Source organism: Phallusia mammillata, chromosome 6, assembly GCF_965637545.1.
Source record: "Phallusia mammillata chromosome 6, kaPhaMamm4.hap1.1, whole genome shotgun sequence".
Taxonomy (NCBI): Eukaryota; Metazoa; Chordata; class Ascidiacea; order Phlebobranchia; family Ascidiidae; genus Phallusia; species Phallusia mammillata.
The window spans coordinates 17,405,393-17,416,322 of NC_137257.1; positions in this window are offsets into that span (position 1 = coordinate 17,405,393).

Genomic DNA, 10,930 nt, shown 5'->3' on the forward strand with positions numbered 1-10,930 from the left:
CCACAAATGGATAAATTGCAAACACCTGTGTTATTTATCTCAATTACTGCCAACAGTTTCTAAGTGATTTATCAAAATAGCTAAGTAACCTTAACTCAAACCAATACAGCTTTTAAACTCTTAACCACCGTTCACAAAAGTAATAACTGGCAGATTTTTTCCACAGACAAAACTGTCATGTTCTTCTTGTCCACACTCAGGTAAAAAAAATTGCCTGAAAACGGCAGTGTTCGTAATCTAGTCTGCAGCGGCCGCAGGGCATTTGCGGAGAATTCAAGTTGAAAATAGACAAGAATTTAAATTCTTTCGCCGGACGCACCAAGTCAAAAACTTCAGGTCATTGAAACACGGTGATCGTTGGTAATGAAATATGCTAAGGTATTGTTTTGAATACAAATTTGCGATTGTTGGTTATGAGAAACGGTCATTCTGGAGAAGGCCACCGCAAACTGCGTATTTACTCCCACTTTAAACAGTTTGGATAAAACTACGTGTGGGGGAACGACTTGTATGACGTCGATAGAACTACGACATAATTTAAACTAAGTTATTACAAGATAGTAAAACTTTTTGAAAAGTGATTTGTACAAACCGGACATGTTTTACCCTTGGTAACTAACTAATCAATACTTTTGACCAGAACTACATACATTAAATTTAAACCAAAGCGATTTCAAACACTGTCTGTTTGCATAAAAACCAGCTTTTATTGGCCTAATTAAACAACAACATATGCAAATCTGTCGTCTTAAAACGGGTGCTAGTGACCCCAGCTACCAAAGATTGTTGCAACACATAACAACCAATGATGTGTTTTTTCCCAAGAGAGAAAGATCAAACAATTTCGTTCCCATGTGGGTCTTTCATATAAGTAGTCAGGCCAATTGCACCAGGAACCCAACGTTAAATTAGACATGGAGCCAGTAAGACTGCATTGCCAACAGCTACATGCAAACTTGCTGTAAAGTCATCTCACAAAAGGTTAAAATGAGGCTTCAATCACTTGTTGTGGTGGTTCGGCAAACGGATTTTTTAACTTTTCGCTAAAGATTATCTAACACTTGGTTGCCAGCATACACATTGGTTTAAAAGTATTGTCACTGCACAGGGCACCTCTAAACACACAGAGCCTATAAATCGTATCATAAATAACGCTATAAAGCGTCTATTTATTATACGCTTGGCGAACTATTCACCTTGTGCAGTAGAGTAAGCGCTGACAATCTCTTCAAGGTTTTTTTTTCAATAAAATGCTCGCTTTGTTACAGGCAGCCACAATGAATTTACAGTGGACAACATTATTATGTTGAGCAATATCAAATTTTACACGATAGACCCAAACAACTGCTTGTTCGCTGAGTGCCATTCGTCTATAGCGGTTCGTAATTTTGTAATTATGTTAAAAAGTACGTCTGCGTCATACAGAACCTTGTATGTGATTCACTACTTTATATAGTCCCAAATTCGGTTGTATAGGAAAACGTATTTCACAATAAACAACCTATGTGGCTTTCTTAGACCCTTCCCTTTCATTATGTGACCACAGTTTATAATGTAGCGCTAATTGTTTTTAATGTTAAAAAAACACCAAATTTTAAGTTCTGTGAGTTGCAGTAACTGAAAATCTTACAAAAAAGATATTTTTTTCTTGCTTCTGACTTTTTGCGGTTCTTGCAACGCTAAACTGATATTCTATGTCTCAAAAATAGTTTGCACAGGTCATGCAAAAATAAGGGCTCTTACTCTCTCTTCGGATTTTCTGTAGACTAACCCATTTCATGGAATTTATCAGAACGAATGACTAAATTAAAAATCATTTCTTCGCCGGAAAGGCTTTACGTATTCGCAAAAGAAAGAAGCCCAATGCTAAAAACCCGGGTCGAATTTGAAAAGTAAACACGATTCATTTATCGTATTGGCCGATCTTATGTTTCTCCCGCAAGCCGCCATTTCCTTTGTATCGGAATAGTTGGGCATTTAGGCTAGTGCCACAGGCAAAATTACATCATAATCTTAACTATTATGTCATAAACCCAACCTACCCTTTTGCGATACACGGCAAAACACTCACCTGTTTTTAACACATGAAATCGCTGCCACACCTTCAATTTTTGAAGCCCAACTATTTTAGCCATGTTGTATATGTAAGGCAAATGGTCACGGTTTGATAATTGCAATTTAAGTTGAAAACGTGCATTTGTTCGGCAAAAGGCGTTATATTCCCCTCAGGCTAAAAAACGTTTGTTTGTATACAGCTCGTGCGTTGGTGCAAATTTGCAATACAGAGTTTGTCATAGTTATATTCAATCTGGTTTGAAACAGCACGAATCTTACGTTGTATTTTGCTTTTGTAATGTATCAGCAAAGAACTAAAGAAAGATGTTAAAACCATAGATGTTAAAATTTATTTTCTCGTTTTAAAGCCTTCTAGAAGACTAGAAAGAGTACTGTAATTACAAATCCACTGATAAACAAAACATCTACATTAAAATATATTAGTTTTGAAACAAAAGTTGCAATGGTTTTAAATAAACAAACATTCTAATAACCCTTTCTTAAAAACGATTCATACATCATAACATGCGTATTTTGTCCATATTGTGCAAAGTTTGCACCAAACGGTGTTCTTAATCTACATATCGTGCAAATAAATACAATCTAACTACTGCTTCTATAGCTGTTTCAGCCCCTTCAATAGTATTTTAATGGTTTCTCAAGTTACAACCGATGGTATACGCTTTACTAAGGTCTGAATCACCTTCTGTGACGAAGCTATAGGCACAAATAGTAAGCAACAGCCTTGTTTGCTGACATCCTTGCGTTGGCCGTTGACTGATAATTTCAGCACTTGCCATAAAGTGCAAACTTCCTTTCAAGAGGAAAATTGCGCTTATTTATGTGTGCGTGGTTCAGGCTTGGTTGCACTTATTGGAGGCATGAAATTAGGCTCTGTGAAACACCTAATTTGCAGATGCCAAATACTGTACCATGAGGTAAAGGCAAATGATAGCGTAGTTTGGCTAAGTTGAAGATAATGTTATGCTTTGTTACGGATGTTTTTTTAACAGTTTTGCTTCATGTACTGCTGTACCAAATGATATTTTGGACTTAATGAACACTTCACGTCTATTTTTTACAACTGAATATAACAAAAACGTAAAAAGTCAAGTTTTAAAAAGTATTTTTTGCCGAATCTAAAATTCCCCTTCTGATCGAATGTTTTCAACAGAACCTTGGGTTGTTGATGCGTGTGAAACAGTTTATGACACTAAAATCACTTTCACAAAGCAAAGAGTATAGAAAACAAGAGTATAGTTTTTAATACTCTTTGCACAAAGCGTAAGCTTTCCGAAACTTTTGGCGCAACAAGCAGTTAATTCATGATGTTTCATATTGGCGATATTGAAAGTTTTGACATCAATTTCTTCCGATCAAAATAAATCAAAAAGTTTGTTTTTGGTCGAATTTTTCAAAAAAATGTTCGGGCCGAAATCGAAACATTAGAATACGGCATTTTCGGCCGAAATGTTTGGGCCAACCGAAACTTCGGTCCTTCACTAGTAGTTGCATTGTGTTTTCAGTAGACGCCAGGGGTGCACAACCTTTTTGCTACGACGGCCGCATCGCTATCTGACCAACGGCCGCCATTTACCTGTTAATTTTCTTTTAAAATTACTAATGTATAAAGAAAATGGTTTATATTACAGATATATATCTTTACCATCTAATGGCCACCAAAAAGCCCAGATTAATTTCTAACTTGGTGCACAGATTGAGCTGCACAGAAAAGTTTTTATGATGTCATAATCTATATTGTGATACTTGTGTTACCTGTTTATTCGCAATGTTTGCACACAATGGGCGTACAAAAAAGCTGATGCATATGGCTACTAGGCTGGTAATACTATTTTTAGTACCACAAAAACTGTTTAGAGCAGTTTAGAAGTCAAAATATTTAGCAAAATAGTATTATTTTCGTCACGGCTGCCAGTACCCATATTTTGATAAACATGTTCGCGGCCGCACAAACTCGTCTCTTCGGCCGCAGGTTGTGCACCCCTGCAGTAGACTATTTTTTTGGCCAACATAAACTCTTACTAAAAACTAAACCGCTACAAACACTGCAACATTTTGTCGAAACTGGTCTTTTTAAACATGTTTTTGTACTCACGGCAAATACCGTTCTTAGTACAATTTGCAATGTAAGTAACAAGGCACATAAATTCCAAAGTTTCAAGTGGTATGCTCAAGTTAAATGCAAAACAAATATATAATACCAGATAGCGATGGAAAAAGGGTTATGTGTGATACTTAGAACAACCAGCATTTATATATGCAACCTAGAAGGAAATTTATTACGAAACTATCTGTTAAACAAATGATTGATTTATACCAAAATAAAAATTTGATTTGATACCAAAATTTTGATTCAATAATGTGAGAATAATCAAATTTTTAGAGCAAAAAGTTCTGCTGTACACGTAATGGCTTGCGCAACAAACGATTTTAGTTTGTAATTATATAAGCTAGCTGTTGAATGGCGTTGACTTGCGCTTGTATAACGATTTTTTTGCCAGTGATGTAATATTTTGGGATTACGCAGCTGACGTAACGTATGTCTCCCAATCATCAAAATTTTGTTGTTTACCAAAAGTAATCTTTAAAATGTTTTCGGAAACATTGCTATCTTAACTGCTTGTAACGTCACTATTGCTGTATTGTTGCGCATTATATGACGCCTTACTTTGATTTTGCTACTTGGCCTGTATTTGTGATTTTTTTTCGATCAAAATCATTTGATTAAAGGAATATTAAATACAATGCTTTTTAATTTTTTTCGAAAACATAACTTCTGTGGAGCAGGTGTATGGAATACATCTGTTAAAACGTGTGCGCTAAAATGTATTCCATATACACAAGCTCTTTGGCAGTTGTGTATTTGATTAGATTATTTTTTAGGCTCGTTCTAGACGAAAAGTTGTCCTTTCTAAGGTTTTTATCAATACAACGCCACCGGTGTGTATTTTACTATTTAATTGCACATTTAATGGCCGCAGAAACTAGTTTTCGGCAACACGAATAAAACGCGGGTGGTCTAGTTCTAGTGTAACAAACCTTTGTATATACAGTGTAAATGCCATTAACATCAAACACACCGTCTTTGTAACTTGACAAAACGAGAATACATAGAGCTGCATGTTGAGCCTTAATTAGAAGCAACGTAATATAGCGTACATTTACATGGGAGTCCTTAAATGCATCTCAATAGCCAAGTGGCATCTACTACTACTACACATACACTTGTGTGGGTAGATGTCTGTACTACATCGCAGCGACTATCCGAATTTAGCCTTGCTTCTTGTCAAAAGAACCCCAGCGTTTTATCTGTGACGTCATAATGGCTGCTTGTGGTATGTTTGGGCCTGAGGCATTACAAAAGACAGATATGTTAGGTAAACACATATTCCTACTCTCAAAACGTGTTTGCAGACTAAATCTATACTGATAAACTTTTTCTTTGTAGACTTTTGAGCAGATATATATTGAAGCACCTTGCTTTTGCCTTGACTTGCAAAATTCTGAAATCCATTATTTTTTTGAATACTTTGCTAAATGGCCATTTGTGGTTAAACAATCAAATAAGTGTACAGTATTATTAAACACTACACATGGATCGCTTCTTAAGTTCAATGACGAATGTAACGGCCCAAATAGACGGAAAAAGCTTTATTATCAAAACGTTTAGGCAAAAAAGCTCATGTCATCTTTAGTGATATATCACTAAATATATAAGGGACCACATCAGTTGCACATTATTTAATCATCACATGTAGCGTGTTGTAAACTAGAAACAAAGTACACTTTCAACACGACAAATTTTTTGTTGAAATCTCGACTGCTTAATGCTGCCATTTTATCTCGCTTATGCTTTGTAAAAATTGCCTCAAATAGTTTTATACGACCTAGCATTTATATTTTCCAATCCTTTTGCACTGAAATTCTAATATAGTACACCTATATCAGCAAGCATCCTAATGCAACCCGCATCTAAAAGCATTATGAACAGTAAACTCAAAACAAATGTAACTTTAAACTCCTGCTAAACTAATAAAACAATCTTCAAATTTTAGGAGGAAACTCAAATGAATCTTTGTCAAATCAACAACACAGCATAACAACTTATTCAATAATATGAATTAGAAGATTTCATTAGGGATAGGCCTCTAATCTTACAGCTGCCGAACAAGATTATGTTTCAAATTACAGGAGCCAAGAGTGATTGCGCCAGGCGGCTTGCGGTGGTCCTGCTGACGTCATACGGCCGGTTTTTCCTCCTATTAATATTGCAGGAAACGAATGTAATTATTCGTTTTTTAGGACCTACGCACGTTTGGATTCAGGTCACATTAGATTTCAGATGTTTTATTGACAAAAAATGAAATTATCATGAAATAAAATCCGGCCTTAAGAAACAACAGTATTTAGGATTTTTTTTACCAAGTGTTCGAATGAGTTGTTGCATTTCCAAGTTTAGAATGATTGTTATTTTTTAAAAAGCAACACTTCTAACTAAAAGGTGAAATTTAGAGTTGGACACACACAAAAACGGATTAGTACTCTGAAATACAGTTATGAAAGAATTTAAAGGATAAAAGATATGTTTGTCAATGTTTTCCGAAATTCTGAGTGATCAAAGTTTTCTGTCAACGCGCCATTTAATTGCCAAGTAGAAATATCACAAGAGAATTCAATTTACCTGAAAATGTCAGAGCGACTTAAACACAAATATATAAAAGTGAATTATTCTACAACAATATATTAAAATGCGAGATGTGCATACTCTTGTTGTTCCTTGCCGAAAGTTTAATCATTTGCTGTAAGAATATACACCAGGGGTGCACAACTTGCGGCCGTGAACGTATAATAAAGTATATGTGTACTGGCGGTCGTGACATAAACAAAACTTTTTTGGCATGTATATTTGGATTTCTGCTCTAAATAGATAATGTGGGACTGGAAAGAATATTACCAGCCTAGTAGCCACATGCATCCGACATTTTGTACGCCTATTGTGTACAAACAACGCGAAAAAAGGCAACACATGCGTCACAATACAGATGGTGACGACATAAAATTTTCAAAAAATACAATTAATAACATTTTTAAGAGTTGTTTTTTGGGGTACTTTTTGTATATACATTGCCATAAAATTCCTCAACGATTGTTTTGACACAATTTGCAGCAATATGCATTTCTTAAAGCTTGTAAAAACAAGAACTATGATACATAGCCAACACATGACATTACTAGATCTTCAGTGACACAGTAGCCCAGGGGTGGCCAACCCGCGGCTCGCGAGCCGCATGCGGCTCTTTGCCTGGTTTTATGCGGCTCTTACGTTGTTGTGGAAGTTTGGGGTCACTGCGGATTTTTTGGTTAGTTTGTGGCCAGGGTTTTTTTAAGGTTTGGTTTGGGTGACCGCTAAGTAGTTTTAAGAGACCGCAAGTGTTTCATTTAAATACCAAAAAATAGCCATATTTAATTTTGGGAAACCGCTGGAGAAATTTGACACCTTTAAAAAAACACTGTTTGTGGCTATGACATTTTGCTTTTAAACAAACTTACTATCGGTATGGCCACAAACCTTGCCCTGAAACTGCAACCTTATTAGGTAAATGGGTTGATTATGATGACCCATATTCAATTGTTCAACAATGAATGATTCCTCATTGTTTCGTACAATGCAAATGCAATATTTTTTTTGATACAATGCAACAGCAATATTTACAACATCGTGTTCCAAAATTAATAATGTTTCAATCCGTTGTTTTTCGGGTTATGACCAACGTTATTTTATGGGCAGTCTGTCTCTTGGTCGTGGGTTTGAGTTGAGCGATTGTTGGTGTTGAATGCATTAGTGACGTCGCAATCAATTTAGTTTCACCACCTTGCATTTTTGTAAAACTCGACGCCTACTTTGGGCGCGTGCGCGTTAAATGAAAGTACCGCAAAGTTCAAAGCAGGGAAAATCTTTTAAGTACCGGTAAGCATTTTTTGTCAAGTTTGCCTTCAAAATGGCAGAGAAAAAAAGATTTCAGTACCTCACCAGACATGAATCTCACCGTCCGTTACTGATAGTAAGAGAAAAAAAGAAAATTTTAATTTGTATTTTTTTGTTTGTGGGATTCGTTAAAATGAGAGATTGTGTGTAAGACAGTGCAAATTATTCATTGTTAAAAATGACTGGCCCGTGGTCTGTACAGGTCAAATTGTGTCATTATTATGTTCGTGTGCGACATTTAGAATAAATCTGGCTAATACAGGTCGCTCATGTTGGCCAATGTTTATAATGTGGCTCTTTGTGGTAACACAATAACAAATGTGGCTCTTAGGCATTGGCCGGTTGGCCACCCCTGCAGTAGCCTATCCGACCAGGCTATATCACGTACAGTGACTCTTATAACCTTAGCTCTTGTCTGCAACGCTTTGAAATCACCAATGGGTCTCGCTTTGAAATCACATAGGCTACAGGTATCGCGCCTCTGTATTGCATGAATTTATAGGCTAATATTTCCTAACTCTAAATTCAACATTCCCTAGGCTAGGAAAAGGCTTCCTTGCAACTGTGGTTACAAAAACGCTACACTAACATCATCTCACGCTTTTTAAATGCTTCTTCGAACAAAAACTTGCAAGCTGCATCTGAAAATAAATAGGTTCGCGCACTTACATGTCTGACAACACACACTCACACACAAATAAACACTTCGCAGTGAAAGCGTACACTCTAAAGCTGCAATATAGCGCCCCAAGCAAACAACTTAGTAGCTGCATGAAACCAGTCTATCAAAGAAACCAGCGACAGCATATTCAACGCCCAACAATTTACATTTTACAGCATTTATCTCCACCCGTTTCAGCACTATAAATCAAGGCGCGTTTCAAAACGTCGAAGGCGCTATTTTAGATGCATGCTGTTGCTTTGAGATGTAAAACCATATAGTAGGGTATAATGTATTGACATCTAACCATTATTCGTTGTGTTGTGATTTAAGCTAAGAAGTTTGCATGTAAAAGGACTTTATTTGATCCAAACACAAATAAATGCTGCGAAAACTGGTTGTTTAAGGGCAAAAATCTCAAAAAATACATCTTGCTAATAAAGTGTTCACAAGTGTGCTTATAAGTAAACTTAACTTACAAATAGGAAAAATCATACTTTTCGTGGAGCCGAATTTATTCCAAAGGGCTAAGCCAGGGGTTCACAGCCCTCATCGCAGATCCTTTATCACTATATCGGGCGCCAAGTATCTGCTTGTTTTTGTTTTAAAATCACTGATTTAAAGAAATTCATTTATATTCCTTCTAAGCGCTATTATCCAGATTAATTTCTAACTTGATGCACAGATGGAGCTTAACAGTCTGAAGATCATTCTTAAATGTTTATGACGTCATCATCTTTTTTGTGACGCTTGTGGAGGGTGTTGTTTTGCATTGATTGCACAAGGCTGACAAATTGTTTTGTCTATATTGCTACTAAGGTGGTAAATACTCTTTACAGCCCCACAAAATCTATGTAAAGCCATTTTAAAATCAAAATGTTAAATGAAAGAGTTTTATTTACGTCAAGGCTGCCAGTTAATATATTTTTGTGCTTATGTTCACGTCCGTATTAACTCGTCTCTGCGGCCGGATTTAGAGCTGCGGGTTGAGCACCCCTGGGCTAAGCCATGACTGATGGTTTGCACCAGCCTTGACTAATAATATAATTTTTGAGACATTTGATACACTTAGGCCTACTGCGTATAAAATGTGTAAAGCAGGAGCTTAAGTTTTTACCATTTCACCAGTTGAAGTAACTTTTTAGGTTGAATCAAAACTAAAGAATTTCAAAAGCCAGTTTACATGGTTTTTTTCCGCTAAAGTCTCAAAAAATCAACAGGAAACGTTCTTGGTTTTAATTACTCCTCTTAAACATGTTCAAACAGTTTTGGGATAAATGCAATTTCTTTGAATAATTGTTTTCGTGGTTTGAATTTTCTTTGCCTAAATGTTTTTTTTTGGCACACCCGTATTCACATTTTTGGTTTTCTGAAAATGTAAAGTATACGTTCCGTGTGATTTGCTTCAATGGTATTGGTATCACAAAAATTCAAAAATTTTCTAGGCTTCTGCTAGATCATATATCAGGGAGATATAGGCCCATCAAGGAATCGATACGGAACTAAACCTGTATGGGAGAACCGGTCTATGTGCGGAACCGAATGAAGGTCGTTAAAAATTTCCAAAACGTAACGTACAACCTGGACATAAAGTAATTTTTTTTGACAATATACTCAAAAGGATTTCATTTCCTTAAAAAATCTAAAGTGGATCGACTCGGTTTTGCATTCTAAGTTTGCCTGGGTGTAATGCACTGATCTAGAAAAAGAGTGGTGAAATGCCAAATGCTACGTGATGTCAAATGCGCGTAATTTACGTTATCCTCATCCGATTACTACATTTTAGGATTTTGTCATTCGTAGTTGAATGAAAAGTTTTTGCAACTTACTTTCAGATAAGGTTTGCAAATTATGTTAAATGTTTTTTGCGCTTTGATTTGTTCTGGTAGATGTAATAATCTCCCGCGTATCTTTTAGTTCGTTTCGTAACGTTGCGTTTTCTAGCATGTTGATCGTGCGACGGGATATGTTTTTGTTAAACAACATAGTTTGTAATTCAAACTTCCGTTTTTCATGATTTTAAAATTCGCAGTTTAGCCTTACGGTTTCTTTTTGAATTTGATCCAATCTTACTTAGTATATCAAATTTGTTACCTACTGCATTTCATAAAAAAATGCTTGTTAAACTTATAAAGTGTGAAGGCGTTTGATAAAAGGTGAAATTGATTTGCATTAGTGTTTATCAATTAAAGCATGCTTTTAATAAT